This window comes from Poecilia reticulata, chromosome 11 (genome assembly GCF_904066995.2).
Source record: "Poecilia reticulata chromosome 11, P_reticulata-male-v2, whole genome shotgun sequence".
In the NCBI taxonomy this organism is placed as follows: domain Eukaryota; kingdom Metazoa; phylum Chordata; class Actinopteri; order Cyprinodontiformes; family Poeciliidae; genus Poecilia; species Poecilia reticulata.
In genome coordinates this window covers 18055657-18061656 of record NC_088840.1, presented here as the reverse complement: position 1 = coordinate 18061656, position 6000 = coordinate 18055657, and positions in this window count along the sequence as shown.

Genomic DNA, 6000 nt, shown 5'->3' with positions numbered 1-6000 from the left:
TATTTTTAATTCTAAATGAATATCCTTGTTGGACTTTTATTTAAGTGTTATTCTCCTTCAAGATACATTTACCTAACGCCAGAATAAATGAAATGTATATTATGCAACAAAGGAAATTAGAAGATTGGACATATGTCCATTATGGAGATGATCGGTTTAGGACGGGCGATGTGCCCTTATTGCATAAGCAATACTGAAGAATGACTGATGTCATTAAAGATACAGGGGAGACGCTTTTTAGTTATCTAGCTTTGCTAGCAAAGTCGTTAGCTATCAGCTAGCTAATAGCACAACAACAGCCTAATGTCTGAATGTTAGAAATACTGAATCGATCGATAAGAACAGTTTTTCCTCACCTGGCTGTCTCCTCCCGCTCAGTGGTTCTTCAGAGAAAGGCAGACGCAGAGGCCTGTCAGTGTCTGTTGTATTTCATTACCTCTCTGCTTAAACCGCTACTCCGTGCTGAAGCAGAAACGATACTTCAACGATTTCCGTCATCTGACAAGTAGCAAGTCTACTCCACTTTATTCACCAAAAATATTTTTTTTTATTCACCAAAAACTGATCTGTAATCTGGAACGTTCACTACGTTGAGCTCCAGTTAGCCGCCTTATCTCACTGCGCGAGAGGCAACTGCGTCATGCGTCACGGGCAAAAGGTCAAGTAGCAAGGTGACCGGAGGGCTTATTATGCTGTACAAAAAACCCCCAACAAAAAACAAATAATTTTAGTACATGTTATTATGTGTCAGAAGAGGGCTTAGGAAATAATAATACCAAAAAAATATATAGAAATAAATAAAAATTTGACCAAAAGGGCACTTGGGGGCAAGGAGCAAAAGGGGCAGGTGCTCAAGCCCCCCCAGTTTTAATCAAATGTTCTGATTACAAAATATCTTAAACAGGCTCTTTAAGTTGAAACCCCCCCTAATGTCGCTAAATTAAAACAATTCTGCAAAGTAGAGCTGGTCATAAGTAAACCACAGTGATGTGAAAATACCAATTCCTACTTATTATTTTAACCCTTTCATGCAAAGCGGTCACCGCATGGCTATCTAGAAGCCATTTTCTTGTGTCTCTTGTGGATTTTTATGTTATAAATTCACACACACAACTGAAGTGGACACTAAGTGCATCATATAAAACACTATCAACTATCGGCCATCCAATGCAAGTGCAAGAAAATTTTTGTTAAATCCAATATGGCAGTCCCTCCTTTTTACAGTAGAAAACTATTGTAGGTAAAAAATATATATATTGTGACATAAAGTAACCCCTAAAGACAAATACTACTGATGTATATTCTAAATAACAACTGTGTATTTGGAGAAAATTACAACTGATCATATAGAAAAAAAAAAAGGAAAATAAATCTTGTTTTTATAATGTTTTTTCCGTCACCTTTTTTTTATGCCTTAATAAATAAAATCAAAAACACTTTGGAAAAAAATCTTGACATAAAGGATCATAATTGATATCTGAAAGGGCTAAGAGATAAAAAACTTTTTCACACTGGACCAGGTTGGTTTGGGTTGTTTGTGTTTACTAGAATGAAAATGTGTCAAATAGTTTTTATGGCATTTGACTTTATAATTTTGCTTATAATTTTTAGAGCACAAGTCTATGCTTTTAAAAACGCACAACCTTACGACGACTTCATAATGGAAAATACTGACTCTTTAATGGCTAAAATAATAATTTTTGACCCCATTTAGTATTTTTGTCAGTTGATGAATCTCCTACAACATTGTTATTATATTTTGCAAAGGAAGGAGCATCTCTTCTTAAACTTAAGTTGTGGGCAAATGCTCAGGGTGTGATAACACACACACACACACACACACACACACACACACACACACACACACACACACACACACACACACACGATCTATGGCTGTTTGCGTGCGCACGTGGGTCCCCAGCTGTTGAGAGCCGAGCAGATGTAATGACCAGAAATGACAGATTACAGCTAAATCTAGAGGGCAAGAGGAAGGGGAAGAAGAAGTGGGAGGGTGGTGATTAGGGAGCAGTGTGGAAATGCGAATGAAAGTGATGTCTAAAATTAAAACGAGGGGGGCTACGACACAGGCAAGAGGAAATACAGCTGGATTACGGAGAGACTGTAAGACTGTCAGAATGAAGAGAGGGATTTTGTAAAAGAGATGAATAAACTCATGATTTGGGTCAAAGATGAGATAGGCTGAAAGAAAACTCTGGAAAACATTCCATTTAAGCAACTCCTAAGAATTTATCATGCAGTAAAATATAGTATAATATACTCAATAAATCAGCCTATGCAGTCAGAATATTTGCTAAATGGTCATACATATTTTTTAATAGTTTGCTTAGTTTTTAAATTACATTGACATTAAAACAAAGAATAAAATAAAACAATAAAGAAATCTAAAAAATGTAAAACTAGATACCTTATTAATCCCAAAGGGAAAAATTAAATGTTGTAACTCATTAATTTAGATTCTTCAAAGAGTTATTGAAGATCCTGATGGCTTCTGCAGCAGTCTGTACTGCACTGAACCAGAAGAAGCCTCTGACTGAAGATACTCTGCCTTCCCAAGACAGTCCCATGAAGAGGATGGTCAGGATTGTCCATCAGTTTCTTCATCCCATGAAGAATCCTTCTTTTCATTCTAATCGCCATAAAAATTTCAACTCTAATTCCAGCCTATTGGAGGCCATTATAGCTCTTAGCTGTAGTAAGAACTAATATCGCAGTTGATCTGACCTGTCAAATCTTGGACTTGAGAATACGGGAAATATTTCTCCATCTGGATGGAGGGGGTGAAGAGTTTGCACTAGTGGAAAAAAAAAGAAATTAAGACAGAAAATTTAAGAAAATGAATCTATCATAGCTTGACGAAAATACTGTCAATTTCATCTTGAAGAGTGAGAACTTATTTTGCGTCGTCACATTTCGTCTAGCGCAGAGTCCCATCCTCGGTATTTAAACCAACACACAGCCAGATGTCACTGCAGACAGCAGTGTGGTCTGTTTGGGCCCATTTTTCTCTTCTTGTCACAGTTATTATCTGACATGAGGAAGATCGGAGAAAGCCCAAATTAAGGTGCGCAAAAGCAAAGCCCTTTAGGAAGCTTAAAGTCATTCTAATTAAGATGCATGTTCACATGTTCCTCCCATGTGCAACTAAAGTCTTCTTCCAAACACCATAAATTAGTGGGGTGTTGCATGAATGAAGAAGCAAACGCTTTCCATAAAACTTACATATCTCAGTGAGTCTACATGGGTCTTTCTTTAAGATATTTCACATTTTTAACATGATCCATGCTGCGCTGAGGGCCTATCAGAAGGAAAAAGTGACCTCCAAGCCCTGCATACGCGTCTCACCCTGAGAGCTGCATGAGTCAGATCAGCAACTGATGAATATATTGAAGTGCACATGGACACATCTAGCTGTTAAACTGCCTCGATAGCTTTCTGACGTCAAAGATGGACCGTCACATCATCCTCCCGTATTCTGCCCGTGTCTTAGTTGCCACAGCTGACACCATTTTTCCAAGGGTATTAAATGATGCCATTTTGGATCCCAAAACATCTCATCACCTCTCCTCACGTCAACTACTCCACCAGGGTTAGTTTCCGTGTGCGGAGGAGGAAAGTTGACACGGGTTGACCTGAAGCTGGAGGAATGTCAGATCAAATCCAGAACGTCGAGGAGATTTGACGCGGTTCCAGTCGCATAACACGGGAGACACAGATCAGTCCTATCAAGTGAACTGAGGCCATGAAAGTCAATTTTTTAAAAGCTTCCTCATCTTTCAAAGATTCACAAAGGACAATGTCTGTTCTCCTTCAACCGATGTGTGAAAAAAGCTAAGGGCTGGATAAGTACGGAGGAAGAAAACTGAAGCTGAATATTATTTGGACATGCTTTATTAATATATGTGAGGTTTAAAAATATTAGTGAAGTAGCGTGAATGGGTTTTGTGATCCCTGAAAATACAGATAAAATTTGCATAATATTAAGCAGGGTGTGAGTGGTTTCATTTAGAAAACCTGATTAATGACGAAGCGTGGCAGCTGCTCTTTGGGCAGCCATAAAGAAACTGCCTGCTCTAAAACATGCATTTGAACAACGACTTTGACTATCATAATTTAGTAACTTTTAAAATAATGATTTTTCTCTTACTGCAATATTTGAGAAGGTCAGTGAAGCATGTTGCTTAAGTAATTCCCAAATGGATGCATTTTGTACTCGAAGGACTTTTCCAATAGTTTTTAAAAGCAGGATTGTTATGTGAGCAACAAAGAGAACATTTTGTCTGGTCCGGTCCTAATCCAATATCTAAAGACGTCAACAACCTCATGCCCTTGTGTGTGCAGCAAACTAAGATAGCTTTATGTATAGAGCTGCCATATAATGCCATCATCAGACCTGAATCAACATAATCCTGCTGGGCTTAGATAAATCATTTGCCCACTACACTAGGTAAGCTCATCCTTTTAAGGGTTACATAATGTAACATATTCTGCGATTCACATTGTTCCCTGGGTGGATTTTCAACGGCCTAGTTAAAGTCTGATTAATATTTACTGCCTTATCTGATTCAGTAGGTTATTGACTCAAGTGTATGTACTTTCTACTATACGTTCAAAGCATAACGAATGAAAATTTGCTTTAACGAGAACACAAACTCTGTTCAAAACAAAGATTACATCATACATAAACCCAAGTTTATCATCATTTGTCTTATAAATGTTCTTATACGGGGACATATTTTAAAGTCTGCTGCATATTGTGTGGTAGATTATCTGGATGAAGTAAAGGAAAGGTTTGCTGACACCTGTGGGTGGAAAGCTGCTATGCTGCCCGGTTAACCCGGTGCAGTTCTGCACAGATCGGACATGTTTCCAAAAGGAGAAGTCTCTTGTTGTGATTATGGTTTTTGTTTCAAAGTGTTGCTGCACCAACTGTTTGTGCATTTTAAAGACAGAACATGTTAAACTGAAACCAGATTAGATCAACAATAAATCCACAAATGTGTTTCCTCTAAATGCAGTCGAAAGTAATCCACACATCCACAGAAATGTGCTGTTTTCAAAAAAACAGAACAGAAACGCTTAAGATCTGCACAAATACAGGATGAAGAGACGAGCGGACAAAGACAAGCTTCGCAAGAAAATGACACCAGAAGAGGAGTGTGTAGGAAAAAAGACAGGAATTTAGGAAGATAGCTACTCTCAGCCTGTGTTTGTGTCACTTCTACCCTGTTGATGAACTTTATGATGTAGCCATAGTTTACTGATTACCATGGCCTGTACACATTCTTCACAAAAAATGCCAAATTTGAATATGCAGATGTATGCAAGGTGTTTGAAATTACTGGTGGAACGTTTTTAAAGACAGTAAAACATCAATTAGTACTGTCTCCTTATAGCAAGAAGCTCCTTGGTTCAAATCCCACCTGAAGTACTTTCTGTGTGAAGTTTGCACACATGTTTCCTCCTGGTACTCCAGTTTTCTCCAACAATGTAAAAACCTGCAGAGATTGTGAGAGAATTGTGAATTTCACTTAGGTGTGAAAACCCAGGATTAATTTTGCGCATTATTTTTAGATAGACCAGAGCCGTCTGTAACCCTGTCCAGAAATAAGCAAGATTTGAATCAATTGAGGTGTGTAAATCTACCCCATCACTAAAGTTTAGCTGTGATATATGGTATATAATGTGCTAGATTGACGCTATGAAGCTTACCTTAAAACTGCCTGCGCCGTAAACAACTGTCCTCCACTGCGAAGAGAGAAGTGCCAAGCCAAAGAAGATGGCTTTTAATGTTAAATCAATATTTATATTTACAATAATAGCACAGAAAATCAACATTATTGTTCACAACTCCTCCTTCGGCCACAGAAATCAAGCTCCATGGGAGAAATACTACACCGAGCAATGACTGGTGATGAGAATCAAGCAGAATTGCATAGGAAAGCAATCGCCAGTCTAAAACAAACTCAATGTATAAGT